The sequence below is a fragment of the Nanorana parkeri genome, unplaced genomic scaffold, assembly GCF_000935625.1.
Source record: "Nanorana parkeri isolate BGI_ZX_2015 unplaced genomic scaffold, ASM93562v1 scaffold3271, whole genome shotgun sequence".
Classification (NCBI taxonomy): Eukaryota; Metazoa; Chordata; class Amphibia; order Anura; family Dicroglossidae; genus Nanorana; species Nanorana parkeri.
The window spans coordinates 22,791-40,418 of NW_017309539.1; the positions used below are offsets into that span (position 1 = coordinate 22,791).

Genomic DNA, 17,628 nt, shown 5'->3' on the forward strand with positions numbered 1-17,628 from the left:
GAGTGTTCTAGTGGTGGTTGGGTAGAAAAAAAAAAAAAAAAAAAAAAAAAAAAAAGGTCATCAGAATAAGCAAACCAAAAATAAACTGAGAAATAAAAGAAACAAATTAAAAGGACCGGCATTGTTAGAAACCATTTTAATTGTACAACCAAAAACTACAACTGCAAGCTTATGAAATCTCCACAACAAGCAATTAAAAATGCATGTCAGGGGGTGTGGCCGAACATGGCAGGCTAAGGACGCACTGTACCGAGCTCTGCAATCCCGGGACTATCTGCTGACTTTCTCCCCTCCAAGCCCCCTCACCTGGCCTATGTCCTCGAGATTGGCTCTTGCTCCAGCCACGGAAACGGCTGGCACCCGCGATATTTGCGTAATTCTTCGTGAGGATCCCTCGGCAGCCGTCCTCCGATGTGGACCGCACCATGCCGCCAAAGGCCTCGGGTAAGAGCAAGCCCGCACGGGATCCGCGGCCACAGGGGCAGGGTAAGGCTGCTGTGAAATCGGACGGCCAGAAGCAGGTACCCTTGCATGTCTCCCCTACCGCCCCACTCTCTCCTATCAGTTCCCTCAATCCATCCCTGCCTACCACTCTCATGGGATTGGATAGGGAGCAGGGACAGGAAGTCAGGTACCTACTCACAGCATTTTGGGCTGACTTCGACTCCTGGGCAGTCCGCCTGAAAGGTGCCTTGAGGGGGGAGGTGTGTGAGCTACGCCAACAGGTTGACGTTAGCGATACCAAGGTTTCTGCATTATCAGATGCTGTGTCCTGCTCAACCCGAATTGATACTCTAGAGGCTTCCTATGCTACATAGTACATAGTATGGTATAGAACCCATCTGCAACAATTGCAACTACGTGTAGAAGATGGGGAGAACAGTAGCCGTGGCAACAATATCCGGCTGCGGGGCATTCCTGAGGCTACCCAGGGCCCGCATCCCCATGCCACTGTTACCGCTTGGGGTAGCCCCCCACTGAGGCCATTGAGCTGGACAGGGTACACAGAGTCGCAGGCGCTGGTGTGGATCACCAAAACTTCGTCAGAGACGTCCTGTGTCGGGTCCATTTCTACAACATAAAAGAGGAGATTCTGAGGCGAGTGTGGCGATCGGGCCCAGTGGATTTCGATTCATCTGATGCCGGACCTTTCCCCGTCTCACACTGGCCATGCGCAGATCTGTCAAGCCTCTTCTGGAAGTTATTCTTCGAGCCGGAGCCACTTATGGATGGGGTCATCCCTTTAGTGTGTAGATACGGAAAGGATCTGACCAATTCCATCTCCGCTGTCCCGCTCAACTCCCTGATTTGTTCAGGTTCCTGGGAGGTGGATCCGATATAGATTTCGGACTGGCTCGACCTACCTTTTCTGGATGGTGGGCCCGGGGTGTCCTCCATTCTTCCACAGCAACAACGACGTGCCCGTTCCTACTCTGTGCGAGCTATTCCTCGCCCTGTTCCTCCGATGTCTAATGAGGGTTGACAGTACACATGGAACTAGCTCCTCGCTCGGGACCTCATATCCTTTGCAGTGCCTTGCTCACATTTTCTGGATTTCTTTAATATATAGTCATGTTATTTTGTGATTGCTTCTGCTTTATCACGTTGCAAAATGCTGTTCATATACAGGTGAAACTCGAATAATTAGAATATCGTGCAAAAGTAATTGCAGTAAGTGCTGCAAAAGGGGCCCAAACCAAGTACTGAGTACATATGCATGCTTGTACTTTTCAGAGGCCTGATATTGTTCTGTGTACAACCCTTGTTTTATTGATTGCATGTAATAATCTACTTTTTTGAGGTTGTGGATTTGGGGGTTCTTGGGGTTTTCATGAGCTGTAAGCCATAATCATCACAATTATGACAAATCACGGCTTAAATTATCTTGCTTTGCATGTATAGACTCTATCTCATATATTAGTTCCACCTTTTAAGTTGCATTAGTGAAATAAATGAACTTTGCCCGATATTCTAATTATTCGAGTTTCACCTGTATGACATTACCTGCCCTGGTGGGCTCTGGATATGTCCAGGATCTTCCTACCTCCTATAGTGTTCTGTGGGAGTATGGGAGGGGCCTGTAGATTCCAGCAGGTTTCCTGGCCCACGTGACCAATTTCAAGAAGCTCGGGGTCATTGTCCTGATTGTGACCTACTAATGTATAATAGGGAGGGGTATTTTTGTTTCTCCCCCTTCCTTTCTCTCCCCTCTCCTTCCTTTCTCTCCCCTCTCCTTCTCTATCCCGTACCCCCAGAATAGCTGCCACTAGGACAGCAGCAATGGACCTTAAGCTTTGTACCTACAATGCTCGGGGTCTTTTTTTTAAAATAAATTCTTTATTTAAAGAGGAATTTTTGAATTTTCCGTGTACAAATACAGTTCCACAAGTGGGTCCAAATATGAACAACATGCATGACATCAGCAGTACATATCAGACTCAAGTTGCGAACACAGGTACAAAACCACATATAACCAGAACAAGTGACAAATAAAAGGGGGGGGGTCCGTCGTCAAGGCCCAGATGATGGTAAAGGGGGTGCTGATGCGAGACCTCCATCGGTGGTCTCAGTACCAAGTTCGGGCCTGGAGCAGGACTGGGTTTGCGGACTGGGGGCCTGAATGCCTTTTATAAGTCAGGACATAATACAGTAGTGACGGACTTGAAAGGGGTAATCCAGGGGGTGGGGAGTGTGTGTGTGGGGGGGGGAGAGAGGATGCTCGGGGTCTTAATGTTCCCTCTAAGAGAGGCCAGATCCTATATCATATGCACAGGGCTAAGGTGCAGGTGATATTGTTCCAGGAGACACATTTCCACAGTCCACATGTTCCCCAATGTGTTAACAGATATTTTACCAGATGGTACCATAGCTCTAACAGTATACAGAAATCTAGGGGGGTCTCCATTGCCTTACACAAATCTCTCCATGCAACGGTCTTGGACCAATGCATGCATGAGTTTGGTAGGTATTTATTGCTCAAACTGTCACTCTGGGGTAGGATCTTTACACTAGCGAACTTTTACCTTCCGAACACTAACCAAATAACAGCTGCTGTCCAATTCCTGAAGATATTAGCGGATTTTGCAGAGGGTACGGTCCTTGTTCGGGGGGACTTAAACCTTACTCTTGAACCCCGGTCTAGACTCCTCGATAGAGAGTGTAGAGCGACCTTTCTCCAAACTACGTATACTTAAAAAACGCCTCATTGAACTTCGCCTGGTGTATATGTGGAGGGTTCTTCATCCCTTGACTTGTGACTATACCCACTACTCTGCTCCCCATCGTTTGTACAGTAGGCTGGACTACTACTTTGTTTCCCATTCAGTGCTTGATTGGTCCCCTACTTGTGACATAGACCCCACTGTGTGGTCTGACACGCTGTGTGCTGCAGCCATCTCACTGGAGATTTGTCGGTTCTTGGGAGATCCATGACCACGACCCTACCCCTCTCCCGGCCCAGTGGGAAGCCCTTAAGGCAGTTTTTCTGGGGCACCCTGATTCAACACAGATCTAGGCTAAAGCGGGAGCGCTCTCAGAACCTACGCGACACCTTTCGGTCACCTAGGGATCTGGAAACGCGCCACAAAGGCTCTACTGATCCAGAGGTTTTGCTACAAATTTCGCAGACTAGACAGAAGTTGTTGGGGCTTCTGGATCTCTCGACGCGCAGATATGCCGACTAGTTGGCTTATCGAGCGTATGAATTTAGAGATAAACGTGGTCTGGCCCTAGCTAGGACCCTATACCCTAGATCCTCTCACACTTTCATCACGCAGATCCGACCATCTCCGGATGTCCTGTTTCACTCGCCCTCGGCGATCCATCAGGCATTCGCCAAGTTCTAAGAGTCTCTATATAAATATCCCAGAGACCGACCCGACTGCCCCAGATCGTTTACTCTATCGCCTTGGAATCTGACTTTCTGGCTCAGGCGTTAGAGGCACATATTTCCCTGATCCATAAGCCTGAGAAGGGTCATACCCTTTGTACTAATTATCGTCCAATCTCGCTCATTAATGTAGATCTGAAATTCTTTTCCAAATTGATAGCCAGTCGTTTACAACCTATACTTCCCAGCCTAATTCACTGTAGCCAGGTTGGGTTCGTGCGGGGGTGCGAAGCCAGAGACACCATCAAAACTGTCCTGCTTATGCAACATGCCCAGACTTCCAACACTCCCATGTGTCTCTTGTCGGTCGACGCCGACAAGGCTTTTGACCGACTGAGTTGGCACTTCCTTCAACACTCTCTGCTGCAAGTTGGATTTCGGCCCCTTCTGTTGCGCAACATTATGGCCATCTACTCTATCCCAGCGGCCCGTGTCCAGATCAACGGCTCTCTTTCCCCAAGCTTTAAGATATCCAATGGTACTCGACTGGGGTGCCCACTGTCCCCTCTACTCTATGTAATTACTATGGAGCACCTGGCGGTGGCTCTTCGCAGGAACTCGGCAATTACAGGTCTGTCAGTAGGGCCCTTTTAGCCTAAATTGGCTCTCTTCGCGGATGACCTATTAGTCTATGTCACTCATCCCCATACGTCCATGCCATCCATTCTCCAAGAGTTCACTCGTTTTGGTTCGCTTAGTAACTTCAAAGTGAACCTCACCAAATCAGAGATCCTGAATGTGTCTTTGGACGAAGGGGGGCTATCTCAACTTCGAACTAACTTCCCATTCCGCATCTGCCCCACCTCTGTAGAATACCTGGGGGTCCAACTCTCCTCAGACATTTCTCAATTATTTGCCCTCAACTATGACCCCCTCCTTCGGAAAACTGCTCTGCATCTATTCACATATCAGGGCTCAAAATTTCCACTCGCCTGCTGGAAGTGGAAATAAAAGTGAGGGCGAGCCAGGTACAAGATCCATCCGCTCTCTCCCTTCTCTCCTCTAGCACTTTCAGTTTCCTCCTACTCTGTCCTCCCACGATCGGCTCCGGCGATTGTGTCTTTGTTTAGACAGGTGACAGGAGAAGTGTCTGTGTATCGCATAAGCCAGGGTCTCCTGTCACCATAGATACCCACTCTCCAGTGCGCATGTGCAGGCAGACAGAACCATGAGCTGGAACGTAGTGTCCCATCTAGCTATAGGCATCCCTGTTCCCATGGTAGCACAAGTCGGCCTGAACTAACGGTCGGGTGCTGTAATTCTTGCTTTGTTCTCCACACTGCTATTTCTCAGGAGGGTGAGGCTGATCTGCAAAGGGTCATGCACGTAATTTCAGCTCTGCAAGCAGGTACTTCTTTTGGCCAGTTGGAAAACGTTGCCTTTCATGATTGTTTATGCTTATTATTTGAATTATCTAGCGGGAATGTGACATCCTACTGATGTCATAGGAAGTTGGAGGCAGTTCTTTACTGGTTTTTCTATTTGATGATTAGGTTTCTCTGTATAAAGTGTAGCTGGGAGTTGTAGTCCTCTGGTGCCATTCTGCATTTTTGGATAAAGTGTTGCTGAGAGTTGAAGTCCTCTAAAGCCGTTATTAGGGATGCACCGATGCTAGTATAGATATCGGTGCCGATACCGAGTATCTGGGCGAGTACTCGTACTCGCCCAAATGCTCCAATGCCTAGCCAGATACTTCCTGTATCAGGAAGCCGGGCAGCGGGTCATCACACTCTGCCCAGATTCCTGATTGGCCGGGAAGCGGCTCCATGCTCTCTCGTCACTTGTGATGAGAGAGCATGGAGCCGACTTCCCGGCCAATCAGGAAGCCGGGCAGCGTGTAATGATGCGCTGCCCGGCTTCCTGATTGGTCTAATGACGCAGCGCCCGGCATTCTGATTGGCCGGGAAGCTGGCTTCATGCTCCCTCGTCATCTCATGACGAGGGAGCATGGAGCCGGTCTCCCGGCCAATCAGAAAGCAGGGCGTTGCGTCATTACACGGCACCCGGCTTCCTGATTGGCCGGCCAGACGGCTCTGGCTGGGTACTGGGGGAAGGCCGCGTTCTGGCTGGAGAGGCCTCGGGGGTGACAGGCTGCACGTACCAAGGTAAGAGGGGACAGACTTTCTTGTTAATCGGGAAGCCGGATGGCGAATCTTTACATGCTTCCCGGCTAATCAGGAAGCCAGGTGGCTTCCTGAATGGGACTTCCGGTACTCGGTAATTGGTATCGGCGAGTACCGGGAAAAAATTACCGGTACTCGTACTCTGTACCAAAATACCGGTATCGGTGCATCCCTAGCCGTTATCATTCTTCAATTCTGTATAAAGTGTAGCTGGGAGTTGTAGTCCTCTAACTGGTGCCATTCTGCATTTTTGGATAAATTGTCCTTTACGTTTGCATTGCTTTATGGTAATATTGTTAAAGTTAATATTTTTCCAACTTTATTCTGAACATTTAACAGTGCAATTTCATAAGATAAATTTAAGAGGCTGTGTTTAGGGGCAGAGTTAAGGTCGGGGCAAGTTAGGGGTTAGGTGGGGCAAATGGTGGCAAGTAACTTTTAAGGCCTGGCTAGTAGCTCAGGACTTGAAATTTTGAGCCCTGCACATGTGATCGTAAGAACATTTCCTGGTTGGGAAGGATCCATGCTCTCAAAATGGATGTGATCCCCAGATTCCTATACCTGTTACAGGTTCTACCGATCCTCCCTCCTTCTTTCTTTCTTTAAGAAACAACGCCAATTATTCACAAAGTTCATTTGGGGCTCCTCCCGCCCTCGTGTGAATTACAAAACTCTGTCTTTGCCTAAAAGTAAGGGCGGTGCCCCAGATATACGCCTTCATCATGCAGCTTCAGTCTTGCTGCGCATCACGGATTGGTTCCATAGAGCCGATGACAATCAATGGATTCAACTTGAGGGGGTGCTTGCGGGTTCAGATCTGCAGGCCCTACCTTGGATCCTCCCAGCGTCTTGTGCCATGCCACCTTCTTTCCCGGTTTTGACCCTGTATACCCTGCGTTTGTGGGATAGATGGGTCTCCACCTCTGGGCTCTCCTCCTACACTGGCCCCATGACCCCGCTTTTTAATAACCAAGCGTTCCCTCCAGCGATCCGTTGGTCATCCTTCGGTAGATGGACCAGGGACTCCCAGAGACATTTAGTGGTGGCTATCCGGGAATCGACGGTAGCTCCTTCAATCGATGACACGTGGTTGGCAGATAAGACAGTTTCGTTCTTTTGTCTCCTCATTCTCTCACCCTGAGGTTTTGGAAGCAGCTCCTATGGCTTTTGACTTTCTCCTACGCTCCTCGCCCCCTACCCATCGCTACTTTACTCCCTTCTCTCCTCTTCCCCTTCCCCAGAGCTTCCGGGCTATGTCTCAGCGTGGGAACAAGAACTAGGACTTCCCGTCAGTGCGCTGGACTGGGAGAAATCTTTTGTCCTATCTCATTCACTTTCTATCGCCTGCAAGGCACACGAGAAAAACCTGAAAATTCTGACTAGGCCACATGACGCATATTTGGTGGAGTTGCCCCCTATTAAAAAGAGTTTTGGCAGGCAGTGCTGGATGTCCATCCCCGAGTGACAGGTACAGTGATTGCCAACGACCCCAGGATCGCACTGTTAACTATGGTACCAGGTTCCCTAAAATCAGTAAAAAGGGTTCTCGAGGCACTTTCTTATGGCAGCGACGGCAATTATTCCCCGACACTGGCGCACGCCTGTACTCCCTACCTTGGCAGAGTGGACTGTGGAAGTGGGCCATATTGCGGACCTGGAACGGTTACTGGCAGAGGAGCATGACACCAGAGATCGGTACAATGTCACCTGGTCCGTGTGGCTGGACTTTCCGAGCCTCAGACAAATTTTTGGCTGGGGTCCTCTCTTAGGTACACTGGGTTCCTTCAGGAGGCCCGTGACACTCTGGCAGGGGGTGGTAGACGGGGCTCCCCTGGCCCTGATCTCTAGGGTTCCTTTCTGATCTGACCTCTCTCTGTACTCAGCTCTCCCTTACCTTCTCTTTACTTGGCTTCTCTACTCTTTTTCAGGTCCTCTATGTGTTCTATCTTCTGTTTTTCTTTGTTTTGCTCACTTCTCTTGGCCTTGGTGGTTTCCTTCCTTTGCTATCTTACCGTTATGTTCCAGTCTACGGTCTGCCCTACAGGAAGGATTCTCTTCTGCATATTAGCCTGGTTACAGTAGCTGATGGTTCTGGCTTCTACAACCCACCCAAGTGGCACAGCATAATGAGACCCATACGGTTGATGTTCATCCTTTATATTTGTTCCCTCTGACCCGGGGTTACGTTGCCATGACCGTGTTCCAAGACTTTGGGCCTTATGTGTTTCTATTAATGTTGTGCAGCGACTTTGATTTTTGTGTGTTGATCTTTTGCCTGTATGGTCTTATAAAACCCTTAATAAAAACCTATTGAATTAAAAATGCATGCCAACACCACCCCTCCCCCGGGGACACAGTGAACATTACAGCCTTTGTTTAAATCTGTGGAGGGATTGAAAGCAGTGTTGCTGGGCAGCTTGCCCCTTCTCCCTTCAATTATATCCCACACTGGACAGCAGGAGAATGCAGTACTGACAGCACAGGAGGAGAGGGGGGGGTCCACACAACCCCTCCCTTCGCCTCCTCCTAAGCTGCCTGATGAAACATCTGTTGTGGAAATTTTATTATATGGACATTTTATTCTAGGATGTGTGTGTGTGGTTTATAGGTTGTCATCTGTCTCCCTGTGTCGGATTTAACCGAGGGACGCTCTAGCAGAGCGTATTTGGGTTGAAATCGGGACCAGCGGTAAAACCGTCAGTATTCAACCTTCTCATGGGCTTGGGGACGTGTTCGCAGTGTGTGTGTGTGCGCGCGCATTTGCCGGTTTGTGAGCATTAAGTGCAATGCGCTGGGCTTCTTGCCTTCGAACGTCTATACACATTAGCAAAGCGAAGTCCGCACAACGAGAGATACGTATATACGTATTATAGTTCTGTTGCGGCTGCGCTATCCCTTTTCGGATACATATCTGCTTTTATAAGCAGATATCTGCATTGATATCTGCCTTGTCGGTGTACTCGTACCGTATATTGATAACAGCATTAGCAATGTCTCCTCAGATCGTCTCAAACCTGTACGAACAAATAGAATGATCTTACTAGATACTGGTCACTCTGAGCAGTATTGAATAGGGTCCATGCTGGTCAAGATGGCGGATGTGCGTACATGTGGCTGGTTGGGGCAGTGTACATGAATCAGCACATCATAGTCCTTTGTTTAACACTAGTGAGTCATGTGCACTGCTCTGCTCATGCATGTGGGTGCCCTCCCCTTTTCTGTTGTCACTTCCTGTGATGTCATTGTGCATGGAGGAAATGGTAGGCTGTTGGGGCCGCCCTTTCCTGTTATCCTTTTTGTTGCTATATAAATAAACGGAGCCAGTGGTCAGGGACACTTGAACACAGAAACTCCATCTTGAAACACCTTTTCTTGACTCTACCAAAACTACAGAAGCATTGCCTTTCCTTGTACGAAAGAGCTTAACACAACATGCTTTTAAGCGCGACAGAATTGTTTGTGCTTGGCGCATTTTGATGCTGAAAGTACACCTTTTAGCACGGGAGTGGATTTGTGCGCTCAGCCCAAGCGAATTTCCATAACACATCTGTAGCTCTGTTTCTCTCTGCTCTTCTCTAGGGTGTCATTCACATCAGATGCTGCGCTAATAGCACAATGCCTCGTGTGTCCTGATATCGTGTGCAGTTTTGTTTGGTTAGAACTTTATTGAAATGTCACAAGTGACATTTCATTCAGTTCTACGGGCACAATGGGGTGCGAGGCTGTTCCTCGTCACATCCTGCTACATTGAAAAACAGTAAGGCATGCCTTAATTTTTTTTTTCAGCACACACCACTGTATTCCTACCGCAACACGGATGATGGGATTTTTTGCAATAGGTAAAACTAGTTTCAACTATATTGATTGCCCTTTTGTACTACTGATTAATTTTGAGCATTTGGAAGGTTATTTAGAATATTGGAATTATATTAACCGATTTTGGTGGGGAGCGACCATTTTGGAGGTGCCCCTCAAGGCTCTGAGTATATTTACGGAAGCCATTATTTAATATTGGTTATGCCCTACATTTAGATTTATTTTATGGGATCCAGTTGTCATCTTTTAGTATATACGGACTAATTGCTGCTTCTAATAACATAGATATTTCATCTCTGTATATCTTTGCACAAATCTACCTCTGAACAACTCTTTTTGAATATCCGGATTTTACAACAATCTTTTCGTTTTTCTCAGTCCTGTTTATCCCTGGTCACCTCCCACCGGTTCACCTGCTTGGTGATTGCGAGATAGCGTGTGGGACCAAGGATCCAGCCATCTTTGTGAGCATGAAGTGGGTTTTGTATTGTTATTTTCATTAAGAATTTGGTCTTTGAGATCATTATACTTAAACTTATTTTGATGCAATATTTTAGAATACCTCCAACCTTCCTGAGGAAGCACATACAGTTGCGAAAAGCGTCGGAGATTGGGCCCACAGTGGATTATACAATTATTACAGGATTTAGGACTTGAAAAGGAGTCTATGATATATAAATATATTTACACATGTATGGGTACCAAAAAGGAGGTAGTTTGATTTTAATGTGACATTATATCACGCCAATGACATTTTAAATGTAATCAAGTCTTTAAATTATCTTTATGTATTAAAATATATTTTTATACAAAACCATGTATGTTTGATGGACATTTCGTATGGTTTGGACACTTTAAAAGCCCTGCTTTTCTCAATTTTTTTGTATACATTTCTATTTAGGGGTGTAGTGCCTATCCCTAATGGTTCAATCTGTACGAGTTAAACTTGTATGAAAGGAGCAGCAGCGATCGTGTAGGGTAAAATTCCACATCTGCATTTTAAATGCATATTTTAACATATGTAAATCCATAAATTATTTCATTCACTTGTCACTTCACATAAAGCTTTACCAAAAAAGAAGAAAAAAAAACAAAAGCCTAAAAATTGCAACGCAACGGATCAGATCGCAGAGAAATCGGAAGGTACAATCGCAAGGCAACAGATCCTCCGTTCCGTTGTTTACCTTGCGATTTTGGTGTGAATGGGGCCTAAACATAAAGAGGGGAACTTAAACCTTCAACTCATACATCCTAGTGATAGTTCGCCAAATACATCTGTTGATAGTAAACAAGATGCTGGCTGCCCCATATGGGGAACCCTAGGAATGGGAAAGAGAAGACTTGAGGATGGAAGCTGTAGCAGAGAGGTAAACACAAACAGATCAAACCACATCCAAACAGTGGGAGGTACATTTCTTTAGAATACTTTGGAGCAGGACATTATAAACAACAGAAATAAGTTCCCACAGAGTCACCAAAGTGCACACAGGAGGAAGAACATGAGGCACCCCTTGCACAAAGGCTTTCACTTTTGACTGAGAGGCAAATCTGCCTCTGGAAAAGAATCAAGGCAGAACTTTGTTCCTTAAGTACTAAAGGTTAAAAACTCTGTCCTAGGCCAAAGAGGAGGAAAGATAAGGATGCATCCTACGGGGTAGTTCCTGGGATAAAACTATCACACTTTGCACTAAGAATAATAAGCATTTGAGGTGCGATGGTAGACCTTATGGGTGGATCAACTTCCTAGCTTTAAGGAGCAGAGGAATAACAGCTTTCAAGAGGCCTCCGTCCAGATATTGATGACTGAGGAAGTCTGACGGCCATCTCTCCGTGCATGGTATGTGCACAGCAGACAGGACTGGGATGAGAAGTTCTGCCCAAGCCAGGATCACTTCACTTTAACTGCATGGACTTCTTGCTAATGGCTGATAAAAGCCGTAATTGGAGGGTCCAAAACTGAAACAACCAAATGGTCCTGTGCTTCAGGATGTTGATCAAGAGCACAAGATTCCTCTGTCATCTAGGTTCCATGAACCGAGAGGTGCCCCAGGACTCCTCTCCAACCTGATATGCTGGCATCCGTCGTGAGCACCTTCCAGACCATTGGAAGGAAGGGACTTCAATCGAATCCAACGCCTGGCTGCAGAGCCACCACAATAAAAAGGCAATATTTGTCTTGCTCTACAAGCAAATGGGGAGATCCAGGGACAGTGTCTGTATATGCCATGCAGCCAGAATGCTGGGTTGCAATAGTCAGGAGTGAAATTGAGCATAGGGAACTGCCTTAAAAGGAGGTTACCATCAAGACCAGCACCTTCATGCAAAAATATTATGGTTGGGCAACTCCCTGGACCACAAAGTCCTAGCATGAGAGCAGACAGACAGGATCTTTCAAGGGAGTTGGAGGACACTGGACAGGGACGTGTCCCAAACCAGGTCCAAGTACTTCAACCAATGGGATGATTCCAGCTATGATTTCTAGAGGCTCAGGACCCATACCAAGTTCTGCAGAACTTATAATCTTTCAATGAACATTGGACAACAAACCTTCCACCAACAATTCTCTAGGACCTGATGTTCCAGGTACCCTACTATGGAAATGCCCTGGTACTAATGCAGAGGTAACACAGGAGCCATCACCTTGGTGAAGTCACAAGGTGCAATGGATAAGCCGAATGGCAGAGCAAAGAATTGGTAGTGTTGCATGTTCACAGCGAAACACAGGTACCATTAAGTAGGAAAAATGGGGATATGCAAATATGAATCCTTGATGACCACGAACGCCAGAAAGTCTCCTGAGTGAGGGGAGGCAATGACAGAGCAGATAGATTCCATGCAGAATTTTGGACTCCGAGGACTCGCTTTACTGCTACCAGTACAGGGTTTAGGACCCTTTGAAAAAGGAACTGACCTAGGGCAGCGAAAAGATACGTCCAGTCTTTGGAGTGGTCTTGGTAAGTATGACAGCAAAAATCATGGAAAAGATGGGGAGCAAACTACAGCTCGTAACCCTTGGTTACAATGCTCTTGACCAAGGCATCGAGAATGTCTCAGACCCAGCAGGCCAGGAAATCTGACAGATTAGCCCCAATTATTGAAAATCTAGCCACCTCTTCCTTATGAAGTGGGCTTGGATTCAGCGGGTTTGAAGAACCATGACTTCAAAAGAAATTGAGAGCCAGGCTTCAATTTGAATCCTGAGGATAGGGAAGGACAAAAGAAACCCTTCCAGAAGTAGGGAGCAGAGGATTTTTCCACTGGAGGCTTAGACTTTGTGCTTTTGCCCCGGCAACTTTCTTGACAAAAGTATGAAAGGATTCACTAAAACAGGCGTTTCCTAGTAAAGGGCATGTATTGAAGGCCCATCTATGTAATAGTCCAAGGCAACAGGAAAGAGCTCTAATCATTTTAGAGTGGCACGGTCTGTCAAGATGGAAACAGGGTGCCTAGACATAGCTTTTAACCACAATGATAAGGTTTGATACATCACCAGAGTGGAAACAGCAGGCCTCTAACCTCTTGTCCCTTGGTACTTGAAAGCAGGAACATCTTCTACAGGGTACTTTAACATCTTGTTTAAACAAGAGGTAGCTGGATCTATAACAGGGACAAATCATTTCTAAAGGAACCAGTCTTCTTTAGGGTATTGATGATGAAAGGAGGAGTTTTTCAGGGTGGCCCTAGTCACCATACAACACCAGATGTAAAAGGGTGCGTAGAGGGAAAGTTTGGGGATTTTGAGGGAATCCAGACTATAGAAAGGTCAACGCGGGCAGCTCTTGCTGTAAATAGTCATGCATCGAGTCCACACAGACAGAGACAGTGTCCCAGAGTTAAAGATGCCAGGACACAGGTCCTCTTCCTGGGCTGAATCCACAGAAGTGGAAGTAGCCCCTTCTTTATTATTTTCTTCAGGGAGTGCACAAGCAGACAGAGGAAGGTCAGGGGGAGCCCCTGAAGGGGAAGAGATTACTCCTGCTGAGATCTGAGGAGTCGAAGAGTACAGACATTTTTCCCTATTAACTTCACCATAACACAGGTAAATATATACTGTATCTTTGGACAGGATAGAAGAGCGTTTCCTGGAATGTACAGGATTACCCCGATGCAGGGCATGAAGAGGAGAAGGCACACAGCTTAGGGGTAGCAGAAACAGCATCCCCAGAAGGGGCAGAATTCTTCTCAGAGAGCCATTGTTAGGCTGGGGGCCCCACAGTCTGGGGCCCACAGGCCAGCCCGGAATCTTCCTTTCCATAGGGACTGGGTATGTTCTTACAAAGCTCTACCACAGAGAAAGACGATGCAGATAGAAGAGGCTTCAGCAGAAAAAAAGATGTACTTCTCTCACAGACAGAAGAAATCCATCCCCTAAAGCACACTAGCAAAAACCTGAGGCAGGCTGGGAGTGGGAAGAGTTATACAGGGCTCTTCTTACAGTTTTCCAGTGTTAAATAGCCTAAAGGTAGCTGCATCTGTTGAATAATTAACACCCAATCATGCACAATCAAGACACGAAAATTTAATTCTTGCTCCCATTTGATGTCTTAACCTTTTCGCTGCCACTGACGTCAGTGGCCTTTATGGTTCTCCTATAAGCTCATGGTCGCTTTAGACGGTCCCCTTTGAAATAATCGCTGTCATCAATGGCTGACAAGCCGCTAATGACAACTATTAACAAAAAATCCGGGTGCCCCCCCCCCCATCCCTGCCAGCAATCTAAAGCTTCCTCTCCCCGCCTGGAGCCGCTCCAGACTGGGATCTATTTCTCCTTGGATCCCTGATGCTCTCCCCTGCCAGTATTGGCTGAGGCAACGGGGATCCGAGAAGAATTGACTGGCGGGGGGAGGAAGAGCGCTGAAGAGATTAGAGCCGCCAGCTGTCAAATTCATAGATCGGCGGCTCTGTGATCGTGCGTAGCTGAGCAGGTCAGATGGACGAGCAAAGGATTGGTAAATATCTGTGACATTTACCAATCCTCTGAGTGCAGGACAAACACTGGAGTGATCAGCTGATTACTCTAGTGTTTGTAAACAACTGGGGAAACATAGTGCTATGTTCCCAGTTAAGATCGAATAGGAAGTTCTTTACATCACTTCAGTTCATTCATGAGTTTCTCAATGGGAAGCCCCTCAACAGTAAACAAAAAATAAAGAATAAAATAAATAAATAAAACACAACCCCCCACAACAAATTATACATGTGTAACAGTGTGCACCATATTGTGGTGTACGCCATGCACATGCTCTGCGTTGTTAGAACACATCGCAGTGCTTGATTCTTTTTTGAAAATAATTTCACTGTGGCAGTGCGTGGCAAAGCGTTGGCGCAATGCCATGCGTTGTGATACACTGTTTTGAGATTAAATGTACGCCTGTATAATTTTATCCTAGCACAGTGCACTAATGATTTGTAACACAAGTCGCTTATTTACAGTTTTGCAAAAAGGCACGATTTAAAAATGTACAAATATTTATTATTTACTAACTCAATAGTTTAATCTTTTAGATTTAGTCAGAAAAGTATTTTTTTGTGCACAAATACTGATTTTAGTGTGCTTTTATTCATTTGTGTATTTTTATCTGTTAATATTGATTTGACAAACATTTGTGCAATAATCGTAGGACCTACAAAATTAGTAGCACCATCTTTTTATTCTTGACTCTGACCTCGCCTTTTTTCCCCACATCCAATCCCTATCCAGATCCTGCAGTCTTCACCTTCGTAACATCTCCATAATACGCACCTTCCTCACCAATGAAACCACAAAGCTACTCATCCACTCACTTGTTATCTCTCGTCTCGACTATTTTAAACTTCCTCCTCATTGGCCAGACTTATCCACCTAACCAACTGCTCAGTGTCTGCAACCCCCCTTTGCCAATCCCTGCACTGGCTTCCAATCGCCCAAAGGATAAAATTCTAAATATTAACCACTTACAAAGCCATCCACAACTCTGCCCCAGGTTACATCTTCAACCTTGTCTCAAAGTATCACCCTAACCATCACCTACGCTCCTCCCAAAACCTCCCTTGTCAACTCCTCCCATGCTCGCCTCCAGGACTTCTTTAGAGAGTCTCTCCCATTCTTTGAAACTCCTTACCCCAACCTGTCTGTCTTTCTCCCACTCTGACTGCCTTTCGGCGATCGCTAAAGACTCATCTCTTTAGGGCAGCCTATCACACTTCAAACTAACCACTCAACCCTCTCTCAAACAATCCATCCTCACACAGCTACCTCCTCATGCATTACTTGCCGCTCCCTCTTAGATTGTAGGCCCTCCTTACCATCGGTATCGGTAATTGGTATCGGCAAGTACATGAGGGGAGGTACTTGTACTTGGTCTTGAAAAAGTGGTATCAGGACATCCCTAATACATTGTATTGTAATTATGTCTTCCCTATATTATAAAGCGCTGCACAAACGGTTGTCGCTGTATAAATCCTGAATAATAATGATAATAATATTCTACTTGGCCTGTGCTTTCAGAAAATATATGGCTTGGGGGTCTTTTACAAACGCTAGCAACGGAGCATTAGAAAATCAAAACGATGGGGAAAATTGCAAAAATGGTGTGGCCAGCGGAGGTTTAAAGTGTTCCGAAAGCAAAAGGGTTAAACATATAATTGAAAGAATTTTGTTTTATCTGTTTGACACGTAAAAAAAAAAATACCTGTCGATTTTGGCAAAATCTTGTGAGCCGATAAGTTCCTGTGGTCTCTGCCAGTGCTGACTCCAATTACATTGTTCCAACATATTTCTGTGGACTATGAATCACTTCTCTCTCCATTATGTGGAATAGAAAAGAGGCGGAGTTCCGTGGTCCAATCTGGTTTCTCATGCTTCTACAGTATGGGGAATGATTGTTGTACTGCTAGGACTGCATGCGTATTACTGACTAAATCTTCCGGTGAAAGTAAAAGTAAAGGTGGGGAAAAAAAACCTTGAAAAGGAGGACTGGTAACCTGCTATATATTACAATTTTATAGGGTTTACATGTGTTAGAGTGATGCTAAACTCAGGAGATATATCTTAAAAATGCAGTACCCCAACTATTAACAAAAATGTATCTTATTTGTGTATCGCTCAGCTGTAGATCCTCAAATCATCTCTGAATTTGTGCTGACACAGTCTTTCCTTCTGGAGGGTGGCTACTTTTGTTCCCCATGATCCCTGTGTGTGTTGTATAGTAGCCACCACTCCAAACTCACTCTCGTCTTGCGATAGACTGCAATCTCAATACAAATGCCTAAACTAAACACGAGAGCATGAATTCAGAGACGATATAGGTGTTAATAGTTTGGGTACTTGAATGCTTTTTCAAGACTTGACTCCTAAGTTTAGTGTTACTTATCCTTGACACCAGCGTAAGGCATACAGATCCGCTTCCAGCTGGACTGGTCAGTATATGCATTACGTCAACTGCATTCTGAAGTGACCATGAACTTATAGCAGAAGGGTCCCCTAGACTCCCCTAGGCTAAATGAATAGCGGTCATCAATGGCCGACAAATTTCTCTGATCACAGCTATTAAAAATCTTTCCATGCATTGCAGTGCTTGGTATTTTCATTTTGTTTTAAATTTGAAATTCCTTTTAAAGAGCATTAATTTAACTGCATCTGCAGCAGCACATTGCAACGTACAGCAGCACATTGTAACATTTTGTGATAGAATGTATGCCTGCTGTTACTGGAGATTAGCCTTTACCACAATGCATGGATGTGAGGCCAACCTCCAGATTTTCAGCATTAGTGGCTTTTTACAGTTCTGTATACCTTCCATTTTCACAATCTTGCAAGAA

The 17,628-nt window shown here is 45.9% G+C and overlaps 1 protein-coding gene across 1 annotated transcript in view; it reads right to left on the bottom strand.

Annotated features, from left to right (window-relative positions):
- The window catches only part of LOC108802991 (endophilin-A2-like), a gene marked incomplete at its 5' end in the record, with an annotated part of 53,323 nt that overhangs the window by 19,756 nt on the left and 15,939 nt on the right, over positions 1 to 17,628 (bottom strand). The gene's annotated exons all lie outside the window — the stretch shown is intronic.